This window comes from Gopherus flavomarginatus, chromosome 5 (genome assembly GCF_025201925.1).
Source record: "Gopherus flavomarginatus isolate rGopFla2 chromosome 5, rGopFla2.mat.asm, whole genome shotgun sequence".
NCBI lineage: Eukaryota > Metazoa > Chordata > Testudines > Testudinidae > Gopherus > Gopherus flavomarginatus.
In genome coordinates, this window is record NC_066621.1 from 15,988,047 (window position 1) to 16,007,390 (window position 19,344).

At 51.2% G+C, this 19,344-nt stretch overlaps 1 protein-coding gene across 1 annotated transcript in view; it reads left to right on the forward strand.

The window, feature by feature from the left end:
* The first annotated feature begins 310 nt into the window (after nucleotides 1-310).
* PLEKHA6 (pleckstrin homology domain containing A6) overlaps nucleotides 311-19,344 on the forward strand; it is a 134,194-nt gene continuing 115,160 nt past the window's right edge. Inside the window, exon 1 of the mRNA XM_050952283.1 lies at nucleotides 311-429. The gene's annotated coding sequence lies outside the window, so the exon portion shown is untranslated. The remainder of the gene's footprint in view (nucleotides 430-19,344) is intronic.

The following is a 19,344-nucleotide window of genomic DNA, read 5'->3' on the forward strand; positions in this document are numbered from 1 at the left end:
GTAAGGGATCACCCAGCTGCGCGGGTGGCTGCTGCCATTGCTCTTCCTAGGGCCAGGACAGAGTTAATCCTGCTCCCCTACTACTTACTCCTTGCTGGAAATGACAGCTCAGGCGTCACGTGACCTTTAAGTACCCTAAGGAGCGCATGGAGCATGCCCAGCTCCAGCTTCCAGGGAAGGATGCCGGATTCTGCAGCAGCATCTTCTTGCCTAGCTGAGCCCGGTGACTGTCTGGAGACAGAGATGAGTGACTAGCAAGAGAGGGAGGGGGGATCTGGGTGGGTGGGAGGGAGTGAGACAGCAGCTTCCATTCCCCAGGGGGCTCTGCAGGGAAGGAGAAGGGGATCTGGCTGGAGGAAGTAGCAAGGAAAGGTCACCATGGCTTGGGATCTAGCCACACAGAGTGGAGGGACGCGGAGCAGCAGCACGGTGAGTCCTTGTTTAATGCCTCAAATAGCTGACATCATGCACAGTCTTGTGCTGACAACCGCTTTCACCACGGCGCCCGACCTGCGCTGCTTCCCTGGCAGGTGCCTGGATCATGGAGGCTGTGAGGATGCTAATTATAGCTGGGGCGAGGGATAAATATTTCAAGCGCAGAGCTCCCCTCCTCCAGTGCAGGGAATCTGCCTGGCAAGGAGGCTTTGAGATGCCAGGTTCCTGGTCTCTTGCAGCCTGTGCTTGAACTGCATCTCTCCCTCCCCTCCTTTCTGTTTGGACAGCCGTCTTGCTGTGCTGTGCCATGAATATTGCTGAGCTTTGCTGCCACAAACAGGGCTGAACGTGCCAGCCAGTCCATGCTCCTGGGGACGGTGTGTGTCAGCTGGCTTCACGGGCAGCAAGAGGCTCCCCTGCTCTCTGTGCGTTCGTGATGCATGGCTGGGTGTGTGTATATAGCGTGTGAGTGGACGAATGTCCCTAGAGGTGGCTTTGATGGGCTGTCATGAGGCTGTAAGTGATCTTGTGTCCCTGTTGCGGTGACACCCCAAGGAGCTTGTCAGTCTCTATCAGTTGGTTTTTGGCATCCCACCAGTGCTGGGGACCCTTCTTAAGCGAAAGGGGATCTAAACAGCCAGGGGTGGGCCCTGCCTTTGCACAAATGGCCTTCTGAGTGTATGTCCTTTTGGTGGAAACAAGGTCTGTAGGCATGAGGCAACAGTGTCCAAAGGGACAGAGTACATTCAGAGAGGTGGCCTGGGATATGGTGAGAGGGGGAGAGCACAGCAGGTGAGATTGGGGTAACACCACATCTGTGAGGGAATGGGGAAGGATTGGCTCTTCATTTTCCAGGTGGGGAAAGTGAGGCATAGAGGGGTAGTGACGTGGCAGAGCTGGGGTTAGAACTTGAGTTCCTGGTCCTGTTCTCTGGCCATTAGACTGCACTCTGTCCCGTAGAGAATGTGCTTTCATTGCAGGATGCTGCTTGGAAGGGCTAACTGGAGTCCCTGCGCTGTCCTGAGGGAGTGCTGGTGGTGACCGAGAAAGTGGCACTCTACCCTCTAAGACAGTCCTGTAGCCAGTGCCCCAGCGGTGCAATGTTGCTGGAGAAGGTGCCAGGCAAAACTGAGCCCTGACCAGTTATGTTCAGTAAAGAACCCTGGCATGTTTCACTGGGTGCTGGGGGGACCCATTGTCTTGGCCAAATTCCAATGTGGATTGCTACGTTCTGCTGAACTAAATTTCCCCTGCAGTTTCATTGGGATATAGAATTCTTCTTCGCCTTGTGTTTTGGTGTGATGCATCTGTGCCAACAATAGCTGTCATGCTCTGCACCAGCCATGGCTGCATTTCAGTGCTGGAGAAGTGATTCCTGTGTGTGTGTGATTTCAGTACAAAAGGGATGTATAAATGTAATAGATATTATCATTGGCTCTACTGAACAGACCTGGACTTACTCAGCTGCATGTCTTACTATATAGTGTGGTTGGAGACTGTCCTTTAGCCCAAAAGGCAGAGGCCTGGGCTTTGGGAACAGGAGGAACTGGGTTCTATGTCTGCTGCTTCTCTGAAGTCCAAAATGGCCACATTGTACAGTCTAGTGACATCCAGAAAGGCCTCTATGCCTACCAATTTGTTTGTAATAGGCCAAATCCATATCTTCCCTTACAGCCATGCATTGTTGGGTCTAGTCTCAGATCTGGAGGGATCTTTTGCTTAGGCTGCAGCCTAAACAGACTACGATCGATGTCGTCTGAGATATCGTCTGACACTTAAAGGAAACCCCAGCCTGTCTCTGAGACTTCCAATTGTTGGTGTCTTTACCTCTCTCTCTTATCAACAGAAAAAAGCACATTCCTCTTCTGCCAGGAGCCATGGTAAATACTTACTTATTTATGTGTATTTGTTATTAAAGATCCCAAATGAATGTAACTAGCCAGTGCACGCAGATGTTCTACGGTGCATGGGCTGAAGGAATAAATCCTGGCTGATTGTTATGAGCCTGTCATTCAAGTGATGCTTTAGAATGTTGCTGTTAAGCCTCAAGGAACATGTTCTGATTCATCACCTGGGCTGATTTTGCATGCATCATCAAGTTTATTACTTCGTGGTGTAGTTTTGCATTGTGAACTTAATGCTGGTGCAAGGACCTGGCTTGACAGTTCTGGAGAGTACCTGCCTCTCCATCCCCAGAGCAGGCATGGTACAGGCAAGCCTTGCCCTGCTGCTGTGCCTCATCCCTGACCTGGTGGCACTTGCTCGATGGGTGAAAGGGGAATTCAGCCCCCTATGGTGCATACAGTACTTTTCTAAGCTTGCTCACAATGGGACTGTTGGGTGGGGGGCGGCTTGTCTCCACCGTGATCATATCCGCTAGGAGTTGAACTGAATCCAGCACATTTGCTTCATGTAGGCCCCCTACTGGCCAACAACCGGGCCTTGAGGCAAAATTCTCCATCTCTAAATCCCCTGAGCATCTCGTTGCCCTTCGTGATTCTGTTTAGTCCAAGTGAAACGAAGATTAGAGATGCCTCATGGGAGCAGGAGGTGCCCACCTGGGCAGGACTGGAGGAAAGCTCCTACGCAATAGTGGAGTCTGGGATGCTCTGTGGAGGGGGCCTGTGAATGCTGGTGCATGGGCTGGTAGGGCTGGTGAATTGTTACCCGCTCTAATACAAAACAAACCTGAGACCAGCAGAATAAAAATGAGGTGGGTGGGGCAGCCTTTGCCAGGACTCTTAATTTCTTACTACTTGGCACATCCTCATTTTCCAAGTAGGTTCTTCTATCCAACACTCCAATCTTCTCTGTCTCTTCTGGGCTAGCTCTGTTCTTTTCTACGGGGCATTCCTACCCACAATCTCAAGGGAGATCCCCCTCCTTAATGGCAGCCTCTCAGAAGTAGCTATGTGGCTCAGTTCACCCTTTGCTTTCTAGGCCCCTCCGGGGCATTAGGAGCTGATCCCATCCTCCCTGGCCAGTCAGGCAATCGGAATGCTGTGCATTTACACAGTGGCATTTCAGGGGGTGGGCACTGACCGATCCCAAGATGTCTGCCCCAGGTGTGAATAAATCTGCATAAATTCACTCAGTGACGAGTCTTCCATTTGTCTTGTGCTGGTAATAAGATTCAAGCATCTCCAGCATCACTGAGGAGTCTTCCACTGGTATGGCTCCATCTGTGCTCAGTGGTGGGAGTCTTAGTACAGACACTCTGGTGGTGTCTATTCTTCCTCGAAGTGGGGCTTAGCGAAATGCCAGCAGCTCATTCACACCAGTGCCTGGGTGGAATTAGAGAAACCCCTCTGTGTAGACGCGGTCGGAGTGGACATTGTACAGCTCTTCACACAACTCTGCATGGCAGGCTGGTTCTCTGTTCAGACGAAGCCCAGAACTGGAGTAGCAGGGGGAGGCAGCACCTTTGGGGTTGAGGTGCCTTGGTGGAGCTGTGGTGGGAGCGTGAGGGAGAGGGGGGATTTGCAGGTCAGGAGTGAGGTGTATCCACAGCTGTGGGAGGGCACAGGAATAAATCGAGAACAAGAGTAAGATGCCTCAAAGGAGCTGAGGGTGGGCAGACCTAGGGCAGGACTAGAGATGGGCAGGTCAGATGGGAGGTGCATTGTAAGAGCTGTCTTAAGTTTACGCGTAAGGATCCTGTTTGTCTGAAGTCCAGTGTAAATACATCAATTCACTGGTCCAATAAAAAACAGCCAGAGTACAATTCACCTGGGACGGTGCCCAGCAACCGCTGCCCTGGCCTCATCTGATCCCTGAGTGATGTTAACTACATCTCCCACCGTGAATACTCCAAGCCTGTTATTCCTCAAGGCCACGCTTGGCATAGCTTACCCTCTTGCCAGATGGCTGCTGTGATGGCTGTGTAATCCGCACAGATCTGGGAGTCAGAAGTGAAACCGAGAGTGGCAAATCCTCACTGAAATGCTCCAGCGGAGAGGGGAGATGAACCAAGCGTTGTTCCTGGAAGGTTCAGTGGAAGCAGGTTGCCTTGTTCACACAAGGGGTCCTCATGTTCTGAAATCCAGCCTGAGAGGCCTCAAGGGATGCACACTCATATGTACAGGAGGAGATGGAGGGCACAGCTGGCACCGCTGCCCAGCAAACTTAAACATCACTAGTGGCTGAAGCAGCCTTAGAAAGTATCCCCTAGCGTGGGGGAGTGCCTTGCACAGGGGATTTATTTTTACCAGAGAAAACTGTTTCCTTTGGAGCAAGGACATTATCAGGCATTGCATGTTGCACTGCAGCCTGGAATTAATAAAACCCTATTGGCTTTCTAGCACTTGGCTGGAGTGAAGGCAGAACGAGCCCCTCAGGAGGAGGGAGATGTCTTTTTTTCTTCTTCTTCACATCCACATCCACACACACACATCTGAATTAATTACCTCCTGTTTCCCCAGCCAGGCTTATTGCTTTCAGAGCACCCACGTGGCCAGCTCTTCCAGGCTGCTGTGCAGCAGCCCAGAGTGGGGAGAGAGGTGCCTCTTTGGAGGTGAAGCTGCAGCTGCTCTTCTGGTCCTATTCTTCCCACTCTCTCATCACTCTGAATGGCTGAGTGCGTTTTTGGCCATCTTGATAAATGGCAAATAAGGACAGAATGAGCCACGTGGGGATGGAGCTGTTGAACAGTTCTTATTCCAGTAGAAGGCAGCCTGCCAAGCCATTAAAACCCAATAATAATGTTTTTCAACAAATCTGCAGGAGCTAGGACAGTGTTCAATCTGCTGACAACCATGACTATTCAGTGCTTCACGCCCAGGGCCAATATAGACCATCTGATTACAAAAGCAAAGGTCCCTGAGCTAAAGGAGAATCTCCCTTAGGTGTTTGCAGTGTGGGGTGTATGATGCACAGTTCAACTAACCTGATTTTGTCAAGTAGATGGCAGTGGGGGGTGTGTGTGTGTGTGTGTTTCAGAGGGCTTGTCGACTCGGTGTGTAGCAAGTCAGGGTGTGAATCTGCAATGCACTAGCTTGCCATGCAGTAACTCACCATGTGGACACTGCAACAGTGCAGCAAAAGTCCTGGAGTGCAGCTTAGTATGCTGCAGACTGACGCTCTGGCTGGCACTGCACTGATCGCCTTATAGACAAGCCTTCACGCACGCTACTCAACTGCCTACAGTACGCTTCTGTGGTGCCTTTTGTCTGAGGACCTCAAAGCATTTACAGTTGTTAATGAATGAAAGCAGATCTGTGTTCTCATCCTCGTCTTTCAGATGGAAACACTGAGGCACAGAGAAGCTGAACGCTTTCACGTTCAGGCCCCTAACGTTAGATGCTGACATCAACGGCCTGACACTTCTTGTTCTCAGAAGTTTTGACTCTGTTTGGAAATACAGCGGTCAGAACCTTTGCCATCATGTCTCTTCGTTAGAGGTATAATTGTAGGCACTTAGGGTTGAAAAAACTTTGGCCTCTGTGATTACCCCAGGACCCAGGAAATTGATGGCAAAGTCAGGATTAGGACTCTGGAACTCCTGATGAGATGGCCAGAGGTATTAAAATTCTTGAATGTTTGGTAACCATCATGTGGTCCGTGTCAAGAGCGGCCCATCCAGCTGGGTTTATTAACGAGTTGGGCAGGGTGAACTGGCTGGGATACAGTAGCCACCCTCTGAGACCTCACCCCAAACCTGTTTGGGAGGAGGAGGGATCCCCTGAATTCAGTGGGAGGCATTGTTTACAAGCGCTGGGTGTTGTAGAGAGACATGTGGCCCCATTTTAAGTCTCACCTAATGACTGCATCTGAATTTGCAGCTGCTTCCCCAAACGAGCCCCTCCTGCCTCATCTGCCCATTGCAACGATCAACTCAGCAGCCTCCAGGGGTCCTGACGATGCTGTCCTTTCAGCTCGCATGTGTCTATGGCCTCACTAGCTCTCTGGCCCAGAAAGGGAAGCAGGTTTGTGTAAAGATACAACACCAATTTTGGGCTTTGTAGGGCCCTGCATCCCTTTCTTCCCAAAGGACGGGGGGCGGGTGAGACGGGGTGGAGGTGCGTTGGGCTTTAGGCTTTCTCTCTGGAATGGGACTGTGCCTCCAGCAGCCTCATGTGCCCCGCGAGGGAGGCGGCAGCCTCTCTGCGGCTGCATTTCGGCATCCATGCTGGGTAATCTTTGACCTTGCTGGGGAGCCAGCTTTGCCTGCGGAGTTCCCATGGAAACCAGAGGGTAGCAGTAATTGGCCTCGGAGAAGCTGGGGAGGAAGAAGGAAGGGCTAACGGTGAGATTCTCTGAGGCAGGCGCGCCAGAGAGGGGATGAGCCCGGGGTCCTGTGACTCGTGCCATCTAGAAACAGAGCTGGGCACCATTGCGGCCAAAGGAGATTGTCCCAGCAGAGATCTTGTACAAGAGAAGAGGGGTGCGAGGCACCTGAGTTTTGAGGAGATGGTGCGGGAGGTGCCTGTGTCTGGGGTCGCATGCTGGGGCTGCATGCTGCCATCTCCTGATGATGCATGCTGCCTCCCAATGGAGCGGGGCCCCATTCTTGATGGAGAAATTCAGGTCTGTGGCTTCTTTATGAGCTTCAAGTGCATGGCAAGCCCTTTGCCAATGAACTACTTTGTCAAATCCCATGGCAGGCGATAATCAGTGCTGCCCTAGCCTCTGTTCTTGACTGGCGTAGGGCAAAGGCATCGGGTGGTGTAGTAGCAGTCTTAGCAGGTGACTTGCTGAGCCACTCACCGCTTACTGGCTCCCTCCCACTAGCATCCTGCAGCGCTGCTCCGTGCCAGCGTCTCCTGTTTTCCCTGGTAATGGTTTGGAGAAGGTTGTGTGCATATTTGCACACCCTCCTGTCTCCTGGGCGGTGGCCAGACTGATCCCAGAGCCCTGCTCAATCTCCAGCCCAGACCTTATGTCAGTTGGACTAGAATTCAGTGCAAACACCATCCAGACATGTGCATTACGGCCTAATCCTCCCTGATGGCTTGTGAGGCTTGGTTAACCCTTAGTAGCCCTGCAGGATTTTTGCTTTGCTGTTTCCTCTCCTGCCAACATCTCTGTTCTGTGTGTGGGGGGAGAGAACTAAAGGAGAGGCTGTCATTGAGCTTTCTGTGCAGGGTATCTTTTAGTCGTGGGAGGAATTTCTTCTACCTGCAGCCACCCCAGTGCTTTCTTGTGTTGCCTTCCAGATGTGGAATGTTAGAGGCAGTTGCTGCTCGCTTGCTGTCTCTCCCACTCGATGTTGGTGCTTTGTTTTCCTTAATCTGAAATAAAATCATCTACACTACAAATAAATATCTTGTGCTTTACATATGGGGAGAAATCACTCCCCCTTTACCAGTAATTTCCCCCTGCCATCACTGTGGCTGGTGGTTCCTTTTTTACCGCGGTGTTGCCAGCTCTCTCAATAGTCTTAAAGATATTTCTTAAAGTTGCAGCTCCTGGTGGGAGAATGGGGGGTGTGTGTGGGGGGTGGGTGGTTATGTTTTGTTTTAATGAAAGTTACAAGCCCTCAGCTGCAGAGTAAAGCTGGAACATGTGACCAGAGAGCACCTCAAAGCTTTAGAATCCAGAAAGCTAATGATTAATGAATTAATAAAAACAACACAACATCTATTCTCTTAACAATCTCATGTTTTGGAGGGGTCGGTCATACTGCCAGTATGCTAGACCAGGGGTTCTCAACCCTTTTCTTTCTGCCGCCCCCCAACATGCTATAAAAACTGCACGGCCCAGCTGTGCCACAACAACTGTTTTTCTGCATATAAAAGCCAGGGCTGGCGTTAGGGGAAGCAAGCAGGGCAATCGCACGGGGTCCCATGCCATGGGGTGCACGGCAAAGCTAAGCTGCTCAAGCTTTGGATTCAGCTCCAGGTGGCAGAGCTCAGGGCAGCGGTAGGCTTTCTGCCCTGGGCCCCAATGCTTCTAATGCCAGCCCTATTCAGCGGACCCCCTGAAACCTGCTCATGGCCACCCAGGGCCCTCTGACCCCTGACTGAGAACTGCTGTACTAGACAGAGCCACTTCTGCTCCTGCACCTGGTGTTCTGGCCCCACAAGCCAGGGCTGGGCAGAAGAAGATTGCTAGACAATATCCCCCTGTATGCCCAGCCAGGTCTTCAGAGGGCTGTTCCTAACTCCCGCTGCTTGGCCACAGCGAACCCAGCCCACGGGTACAGCTCCCTCCAAAGCTTCTCCCTCTCTCTCCACCTGTGTGGACTCTTCCAGCAGGGATCTGGCTGCAGCTGTTTGATATGCAGTCCTGGTTCTGTGCATTGCAGTCAGAGTGGCGGTGGGATGAGTCTGTCTCTTGTTGAGTATCAGCGTGAGCGTTGAGCAAATTCTGGAGTGAGCTGAAGGAAGGACAGTACTTGTGGCTAGAGGTGACCTGCAGTTGCGGGGTAGAAGGGGCGAGGGAAATCAGCTTGAGCCCTTTGTGATACATAGGGATGCTTGGAACGTGGTTTTACACTAGAAATTCAGCCCTCGTCAAAACCTGTTTTTCATGGGGAAACTCCAGTAGAGGAGAGAACTAGGAGTGTTTTGATGTTGGTGATACAAGGAAGCGAAAGCCAACTTGAGAGGAAGCAAATTGTACTCAGGTTGTGTAACACTTTGTAGATGTTTTTACTCTCTTTCTGTCAACCCCTGTTAAACACAAAGGCCTTGTGAAAGAGTCAGGAGACAATTCTGCTGGATGTGGGAATCACTGGGGGAGATGAACTGGCCAGTGTTAGGCAGGAGGTCAGACTAGATCATAAGGGTGCATTAAAATCGACGGAGGTAAAAGCTCTTTGAAAAAGATTTGACACCCTAATCCTCCAGAGAAGGAATGCAACCTCCCACTCCCTATTTCTGGGTCATCCAAAGTGACCTTCTTTTAAAACCAGGGAGACTTGAGAGTCTTGGTATTTCCAAGTGAGCCGGGAGGCAGGGAGAACTTTTGGGAAAAAGACCTTTTAGATGCCACCTTCATAGATCAGAGTGAAGCAAACGGATCCTAATGCATTCTCTTCTCTCTCGCATCCCCTTGCCCAGTCACCATTAAGGCACTGGGAGTCTGGAGATGTGGATTCTAATCTGCCCCAGTTTGCTACGTCCCCTCTTGGCACTGTCAAGTTTTCTGTGCCTCAGTTTCCCCATCTGAGGATAAGACCCACCTTACAGGGATGTATGTAACTCCGTTTATCGGGTGTCGGCAAAGCATTTTGAGATCCTCTGCTGGAAGAAACACAAGTTTTTCATGTAATGAAATCCCCACCGCTGCTGCCCAGTTGCCAGTCTTCCTCTCTCCTGAACTGTGCAGAACCATTCCTGTCAGTGCCAGGGGGTGAAGTGGTGAAAAATGCTCCGTTTGCACGAAAATCAAGCTTTGGTCCCTCCCTCCTTATTTGATTTGCAATGAAAAAGGCAGCTTCTTGCAGGTGGGAATCCTCCCTTGATGCACCTCCCAGCAAAGGGGGTGAAGTTCTACTGCATCTAGGGTGACCAGATAGCAAGTGTAAAAATTCAGGATGGGGGTGGGGGGTAATAGGAGCCTATATAAGAAAAAGCCCCCAAAATTAGGACTGTCCCTATAAAATTGGGACATCTGGTCACCCTAACTGCACCCCTCCCCCAAATCCCAAAGAGAGAGAGAGAGCATTTTGGTCTCCACGACTTCAGGGAAGCTGGAAGTGGGTGACTCTCTGTGGGTTCAGTGCAAGGGACTCCCGGTTACTTCTGCTAGGCCTGAGCAGGTAGGGGATCCGTGACTTGACCACGTGCCTCTGTGTTCTCTGCCATTGCCCCCAGGGCCCCATAACGCAGGAGCTTTGGTGGTCTGGGCTCTGATCAGCCCTCCTGCTGCCTGATTGACTGTAATGTGTCTCTAACCCTTTATTTCCCCCTACAGCAGCCACTCAGGCAGGCGTTAATTGCAGGAGCTGCCAAGGCAGTAATTAGGGGATAATGAGACGGCTTTTGTGGGAGGCTGGCAACCCGTGCTCCATGTCGACAAACACCCTGTTTTGTTGCTAAACAGCCTGGTTCCTCCCCCTCTCACGCAGAGCCAGCCTCCCAGCTTGCTTCCTTCTGAGCTGGCGGTACCCGGGGTGTATCCTGCGCTGGCTTCCTCAGGGCTGCCCCTGCAGGAGGATTCCTCTTGATGCCAATCCTCTGCCCGACTCCAGGTGCTACTACTGCTTTTAAATTTGGCAGGTCCCCAGCACTTTGGGTTGGCTCCCCCCTGTGGCTTTCCCTACTTCCCCATGTTTTCAAGGTAGCATGTAAACTTCAAGTGAGGCCGCTCTTCTGGAATAAGAGTTGCTCCTAGTTAGCGTAATCTGTGGACAGGAACAAGGCAGGCCTAGTCCAGAATAGAGCATCCACCCTGGGGGGATATTCAGGAATAACTCCATGTGTAGACGAGCGCCTTGCCAATGCCCCCTTCCCGTGGGTGTGTGAGGGCTCCGATAATACAGCAGGGGAAGTCAAAGAAGGGCCTAGGTAGATAGAAGGAAAAGTATGCTCATTCGAGTGGTTCTGTTGGAGCATGATCCAAAGAGGAGGCTGGGTTGGGAGCATCAGTTCTTGGAGTGCTGAGTCGGAGTGGAGCATGGAGCATTTTCATGGGAGAACCAGGCTGGATGAGCCCCTGCCCCAGTATCATTTCTCTGGGCTGCCCTTCACCGTCCTTGGCTATCCCAACTCAGGCCCTCTCTTCCTTTTTCCTTCTTTGGCTTCCCAGGAAAAGCAGGGACAGGAGCTGCTGCCAAACAGCAAGAGGCTCTTTGTTTCTCCTGCAGGGTCAGCACTCAGTTCCCTGGGCTAATCATGTAACCTTCGACAGTTCAGCAGCGGCAGCGCTGGCTGTGCAGAAAGGGCTCCTGGATCAAAGTCTCTACTCGAGCCCTGCTTGAGCGCTAACAGCTGGGAGCCCCTCCAAGGGAAGGGAAGGCTGGTGCCTGTGCAGCCCAGATGAATCGAAGGCAGCACAGAACTGCTGCCCTCTGTTCCCTCCCCCACGCTTAGGGACTGATCATGCAGGCTGCTGAGCACCCTCTCCAAGGTGACTTCACTGGCAGCTGACCGTGTCCTGCAGGCTCAGGGCAGTCAGCCTCAGGAACACGCTGGCTCTGGTGGCACACGCTGGTTCTTGCTAGCTGGGCCGGCTGTGAGAGGTGCTGCCTTGGATCGGGATGGACGATAAAAAGGTTTGAAGGCAGCCGCTGCAGGGAGTGTAGATGGCTAGGGACCCAGCCCTCAGTGTTACCGAGCTCCCTTTGGGAGGGACATCCAAGCATGGAGGAGTTGCAAAGCCAAGACGAGCTTGACAGCATCCATAGTCCTGCACTGGGAGGAGTGGAGGGAAAGCGGGTGACACTGCCAGCACTGATATACCAGTTCCACTTGTTCTCCCCAGCCGGCAGCGGCCTGCTGCTGATTTTGGGACTGACTCTCTCGTCTGTTGTCCTCAGCACCACGCCGCATGTCCGGAAGAGCATTGTTCTGGCATGCTTTATCTGGGTGCTCGGGGGGGAGGGAGGGCCAGCTATCTGGTACCATAGATGACTTGCCCACAGATTCAGTCTGCAGCCCACTCACCCTCTGCTCGCCCTCACTGGAAGGGTAGTAGGGCATGCTGTTCTGGCTGTTTGCAAGAGGACCTTGGTGGGGGGTAGCTGCTGGTTCCTGGGCAACTGGTCCTCTGCTAGAGCAGGAAAAGGCAAGAGAGGGGCAAGAATGCTGATTGTGAATGGCGAGAGGGGGCAGAAAATCCCAGGCAGTTACAGAAAACGGATAGGAAACCCCACCCAATTTGGAATGTTCTCTGTTCAGATTGTCCCTCAGTCTCTTACTGGTCTGAACAACCCCCCTGCTGAGCTGCAAAAGGGGACACAGCATATGGGGAGTCAGTGTGAGAAAATCTTAACCCAGGTGCCTCCTGACTTTCAGAGGTGAAAGAGTCTTATATAAGAGCAGGCAGGGGCCCACCCCCTCTGGCTACCGAGCTGATGGCTGACAAGCGACGGTCAGTCCCAGGGGCGGGCTGAGTGCTGGAGCTGGTGAGAGCTAATTACAGGATACCACCAGTTTGCCTCTAAGGGCTTTCTTGGCTCTCCCAGTGCAGGTGCTGCTGGGGAGGGGCAGGCAGTGTGGTCTGAGCTCTCATCCCACAGCTCTTCTAAGCCTGTGCAGAAGCCACTGCAGGGCCTGTTGGATTGTGCTTGTGGGCATGTGTCCTTGCACAACCAGATCAGACGCAGAGAGAGCGAGACATGCACGTATCAGGGCTGGTGTTAGTTGGGGAGGGTAGTGGAGGCAGTTGATTTTCCTGGGGTTGCATGGGGTGGCAGTAGCATTCAGCTGGGATCCCTTGCTCTGTGCCCCTCGCCATGTGCCGTCGGTTTCTCACTGCTGGGGTTCTGTGCTGTCTGCGCTCTCCGTTACAGGGACACTGGAACACAGGTGGAGGTGAAGGGAAGGGGTGGCACAAGGGGGTCTGGAGACTTCTCTTCTTCCCCTCTCCCCCTATTGCTGCCCATACTGGGCTTGAGACAGTCTTGCCTCATGGGCTGGGGGGAGATGGGTGATGCTCCCGGGGGCCTGGGAGGTGCCCAGCACGCCTCTCCCAATATCCTGTCAGTCATAGCAAGTGACCATGGACTGCAGCAGACCAGGTGTCTCTGCACATACAGGGCCTGATCCAAAGTCAGTGGGAATCTTTCCATTGACTTCACTTGTCTTTTTGGATCAGGCTCTGGGGACGGAGCAGTTAGGGGAAAAGGCAGCCCTGCATAATGAAGTGAAAATGTGCATAATCTGCCTGTCCTTGGGCTTTACTAAGCTGTCCCCCAGCTCTGGGTGAAGCCAGGAGAGCTGGACAGAAACCGCTAGCTGGGTTTTCATGGGATGCTTCCCCCCCCAAAGGGTTAATTTTTAAAAAAATATTCTTTTATTAATGAATTAGAGATTGTTTTTGTGATTGTTCATCACCCAGAGTGTTTTGTCTGCAGGGCTGGCTCTGTCTCTTGCCGCCCCAAGCATGGCAGTCAGGCAGCCTTCGGCGGCGTTTCTGTGGGAGGTCCGCCAGTCACGCAGATTCGGTGGCAGTTCTGTGGGAGGTCCGCTGGTCCCGCGCCTTCACCTTACCCGCTGCCAAATTACCGCCAAAGCCATGGGACCGGCGGACCTCATGCAGAAACGCCACCGAAAGCAGCCTGACTGCCACCCTCACAGCGACCAGCAGCCCGCCCCCCATGGCTTGCTGCCCCAGGCACGCGTTTGCTGCGCTGGTGTCTGGAGCCGCCCCTGTTTGTCTGTCAACGTGTATGATCACTGCATGGTAAAAACTTCAGGGTTAGAACAGAGTGTGGGGAGTCCAGGACTCCTGGGTCCTATTCTCAGCTCTGCCACTGACTCAGTGTCACCTTCATTAAGTCCCTCTCCATGCCTCTATTTCCACTCCTGCAAAAAGGGGATAATTCACAGGACCACTGGAGGACCTAAGTGATTGCTTGTTGTAAAAGAGTTCGAGGTCCCCAGATGAAGTGCCATGGTAGTGGTCTCTGTGCATCCCTCGGATTTCCCTTGAGATCCAGCAGTGCAGTGGGGACAGGGCTAGGGTTTGGTGGTGGGGAGCACATTGGAAAATAAATCCAACCTCCACGTAATCCCCTGCTGTGCATAAGAAAGTGACAGATTAGCTCAATCGGCTTTAACTTGTCTTGACCTGTTCGGAGTCCAAGTCAGGGGCTGTGGGGAAAGGAGCCAGAGCCGTGAATTCCAAAGGAAGAATTTCTAGAGACCAGCGCTCCTATTCCGAGTCTCTGTTCTTTCTGGTTGCCCAGAGCATTTCTTGGGGTAGGAGGTCCTGTTGTCGAAGGTGTTTGTCTTGGGGCCGAGGGGGCTGTGTGGGCACGTCTGACTCTTCTTGCTCTAGCTTTTCTTTTAAAGTGAGGTCTCTGCCTTTCTCCACTCGTTAAGTTCAGAGCCCTCTGGTTGGTCTGTTCTCCATGGAATAACAGCCCCATGCACAAGGCCCAAGGCGCACACAAGCTGTTAACACTGCCCATCATTTCATCCCTTGTTATGAGAAGGGGTAAATAACACTTTCTCCATAACTGTCATGATTTTATAGATCTCTGTCATATCCTCCAGAGTCATCTGTTTGCTAAGATGAACTGTCCATTTCTTTAATCTCTCCTCATATGGAAGCTCTTCCATAACCCAGTCATTTTTCTTGCCCATCTCTGTACCTTTTCCAATTCTTAGAGATGTTTTTTGAGAAGGGGTGAGCAGAACTGTATGCAATATTCAAAGTGTGGGCATACTATGGATTTATATAGTGTCAATATGATATTTTCTGTTATCTGTCCCTTTCCTAATGGTTCCTAACGTTCTATTAGCTTTTCTGACTGCTGCTGCACATCGAGCAAGTGTGTTCAGACAACTATTCACGATGACTTCAAGATTTTTCTTGAGTAGAAACAGCTAATTTAGAACCCATCATTTTGTATGTATAGTTGGGATTATTTTTTCCAATGTGCATTACTGTGTACTTGTCAGCATTGAATTTCATCTGCCATTTCGTCGCCCAGTCACCCACTTTTGTGAGATCCCTTTGTTAACTATTCAGTCAGTTTTGGATTTAACTGTCATGAGTAATTTGGTATCATTTATAAATGTTGCCACCTTATTGTTCACCCCCTTTTCTAGATTATTTATGAATATGTTGAACATCAGGGGTCCCCATACAGATCCTTGGGGCACTCCCCTATTTACCTCTTTCCATTCTGAAAACTGACAATTTATTCCTATCAGTCACTCATCTATGACTGCTTCCTTCTTATCCCATGACTGCTTACTCTGGTTAAGAACCTTTGGTGTGGGACCTTGTCAAAGACATTCTCAAAGTTCAGCTTCACTATGTCCACTGGATCATCCTTGTCCACGTGTTTGTTGACCCCCTCAAAGAATTCTAATAGATTGGTGAGGCATGATTTATCTTTACAAACGGCCTTACAAATTGCGTTAATCTATGTGTCTGAAAATTCTGTTCTTGACTGTAGTTTCAGCCACTTTGCCTGGTACTGAAGTTAGGCTTACAGGCTTGTAATTGCCAGTATCACCTCTGGAGCCTTTTTTTTTTAAAAAAAAATCAACATTACATGAGCTCTCCTCCAATCATCTAGTACAGAGGCTGATTTAAGTGACAGGTTACACATCACAGTTAATAGTTTTGCAATTTCATATCGAAGTTTCTTCTGAAGTCTTGGGCGAAGACCATCAGGTTCTGGTGACTTATTACTGTTTAATTTATCAATTTGTTCTCAAACCACCTCTCTTGGCACCTCAGTCAGGGACAGTTCCTCCAATACGTCACCTAAAAAGAATGGCTTAGGTATGAAAATCTCCCTCTCATTCTCTGCAGTGAAGACTGATGCAAAGCATTCATTTAGCTTTTCCACAGTGGCCTGGTCTTCCTCCTTTAGTGCCTTCAACATGCAGTGGCCTCAATGATTGTTTGGCACGCTTCCTGCTTTTGATATTCCCTTGTGTCCTCATTTCAAGCACCTCTCCACCCTGAGACCTGCTCACCTCTGTTTGGTAGCAGCTGTACAAATGTTTCTCAGTGCAACAAAGACAGCTCTGGAGAAGGTCTGTGGGGTCCCAAGAAGCTAAGGGGTGTATGGGGTCCGAGAGGGAGAGCAAGAGAGTGAATACCGTGGGTGACCCACAACAGTGACTGTTTGCCAAAGGTGATGCAAGACCCACCGTGTGTACCTGGACACGAGTAATAGTAGGAGACAGCTGCATCATGGATGATGATATTCTTGGCTCCGGCTCCGGCTCCCGCTGGCTCGCAGAATCTGAAAACTGGCAGGTTCCCCATTTCTGAATCTTCCGGTTACACCCTGGGAATCTGGGGGCCAGATCGTCTGGCGTGAATTGGCACAGCTCCATTGAAATTGGTGGAGCTCTGATGATTGACACCAGCTCTGGAGCTGGCCCATGGATTGCTTTCTTGCTCATTTCCCAGCTCCCTTTGTGATTCCGTATCAGGGCAAAGGGCCAGTTTCCCCTCTGCAGGCACAACTGAGTGAAATTCAGATTGCTTTCTGGGGGGTTTATGTGGCTTTTATCCTATATTGGGTGGTGCTTGGGGTTTTGCTCTGATATGTGGGTTTGGTGCCTGATTCTCTCCTCCTTTGGCAAGCTTCTACCGCCAATTTCCATGGCTCTGTCTCAGGAAGCCATGCTTAAGCCTTGTCTATGCTGGCGATTTGCCCCACTTACTGCCACTGGTGGCCAAACAGCCCAAATGTCTAGCGCAGGCAGGGTGAACCGGGGTTTGCAGTTTACGCTGGGTTCGAGCAGGGTGAAGCCTCACTGTTTCAGACTGCCCCGTACAGCAGTTTTGTGAGGCTGCCCCAAAGGTTCTGCGCTGGTGTAAAGTGTGAATCGCTGAAATCCTCAGTGAAGGCAATGCCAGCAATATGATGGTGATAGCTTTTCTATCTGCATGTGAGTGTTCCACTGGTGACCATGCTCCTCCCTCAGAAGTAGACAGACTTGTCCCCACACACAAACTTGTTCTGGTCAGTGTTTCTCAGGCAATTAATTGAAGTAAACAGATAGGAACTTCTCACTGATCAACTCCTCAAACGGAAGCCTGGTGCTTTGCCACATCATCCTATGGGGCTTCATTGTGCTAGGCTCTGTATGTACTCAGAGTACGAGACTGTCCCGATCCCAAAGAGTGTACAATCTACATAGACGTGACAGACAAAGGAAGGAATATTCTTCCCATTTTAGATGCACTGTTGCCAACTCTCACAATTGTTGTTTCATGTTTTGTGATATTTGGGGTTTTTCTTCAAGCCCCAGCTCCTGGAGTCAGGTGATTAGGTGAGAAGCTCAGCTCTCATTTTATAACACAGTAAGCATCTAGCCTCATGCTAGTGGGAAGAGAATGGTATGGAGAACAGTTTGGAAACACAACACAAGTGCACTCAGAAGGCAAATAAAAAGACCCTCCCCCCATAATCTATAATTTAAAATCTCATGAGTTTTAAACCAATCTCATAATTTTGAGGCCTGACTGAGTTCTGAATGCTTGAGGTTGTCAGTGCTGTAGGTGGAGGACTGGAGTACGGAGGGACTAAGTGATAGGTCCAGGGTCACACAGGGAGGCTGCAGTACAGAATGGATTGAACCTAAATCTCCTGAATCCCAGTCAGTATCCAAAGCACAACCCTAATTTTCCTATCTATAGGTAGGGTGTAGTTTATAACCTGGCTTCCCGCTAGCTGGTTTTGTGCAGAGGATCCTCTGCACCAGCTATATTAGTGTAAATTAAGATGGCGTGCGGTGGTGGGTTCCGCCCTGCCTAAATCTACAGCTGTAGTGACCTTTATCTGGGTCTAATTGGAATTCCAGCTCTGCCTGCCGTCTGCTCCCCATCTCGCCAGGGAGATCAGGCTTTCAAGAGCTGTGCGCAAACGCTGGGACCTCTGGGCTCCAGCACTCAGTTGCAATCTGAGTGATGAGTTCCTGGAGGGGGCGGAAAGAATTTATTTTGCTGTGGTTTGATGGGGCTGTAACTTTTTTTTTTTAATCAGATGTCAGTGCTGGCATTCTTTATCTCGCCCTCGTCCTAACGAAGTCCCTTGCTCCCTCATAGCTGCAATCTATTATCAGTGTAACCTTGGCCATGTCCGCTGTAGCATGGGGGCTCGGTTAGGGTGATCAGTCATCTCTGTCCAGGGGCATGGTGGGGATTCTTAAGCTCCCATCTGTTCTCCTTTTGAGGGCAGTTTTCTACCTGAGGCTTGTATCAGGAATGCAGGTAGAGTCTTCTCTTGTTCACTTCCAAGTAGGGTGACCATATTTCCCAAAGGGAAAATGAGACCCTGCATGGGGCTCACCCGAGCCCTCTTCCCCGCATGGGGGGCAGGCAGAGTTTGGGCGAGCAGCAATGCACATACTGCATAGGGTGACCATATTTCCCGAAGATTGGGGCTGGTGTTGCTGCTTGCACGAGCCCTGCCAGAGCCCTGCCTCCTCTCCTTCCCCGCCCCCATGTCAGGCTGGCATCACTGCTCACCCCCCTCCCCCACATTGCTCTGCAGCCCCATCTCCATGCCAGGCCATGTTGCAAGGAGGGATGCCTTTAAATGTCCAGGGGAAAGGGATTCAGAGCCATTGACAGAGGGGGAAGCAGTATGAATGGGAGTGTTTTGGCAGCCAGCCCCACACAGTGGCTGTCAGTGCCCCGGTTGCCTTTCCAATTCTGCCTTTGAAAGCAGATCTCTTCTCCAGTTGAGGGGGAGCTGTGTCCAGCAGCCTATTCACGGCTGCGTACGGAAGCCACCACGGTGACGTACGTGACACCCGGATGCTGAATTTGGCTGGCTCAGACTTCTGGAGCTGTCAGTGATGTTCTGCATGAGCCGCTCTTTCCTTTTGGGGTGACTTTGAATTTCAATGGCATAATGATGAATATTTGTTTTCCTGTATCCCTTGGAGACCACAGCTGAGATCAGGGCCTCTTTGCACCAAGCACTGTTCCTGCCTCAAATAGGCATGTCAAAGGGAGTATTATCAGCCGTATCTCTCAGAGGGGGAACTGAGACCCAGAGAGATGAAGTGACTGGCCCAAAGTCACACAAGCACTAAACTCAAATCTTCTGAGTCCCAGCCCCGTGTCTTAACCCCAACCCATCTTTCCGCAAACCTGTGAGCCTGACAGACTCGTGCCATCTGTATTTTATTACTTGGGTTCCGCTCTGGGTGGAGCTCTGATGCTGGGACAGGGGCTCGCTGCACCACAAGCCACCCTTGACAGCGATTGTGCTGGGCAGTCACCCAGAAGGCAGTGCTCCCCCCAACCCGGGTGGCAGGCTGGCAGGGGGGAAGGTGTGCAGTGCCCTGACCCACTCGTTAGCCAGAACAGGTTGTA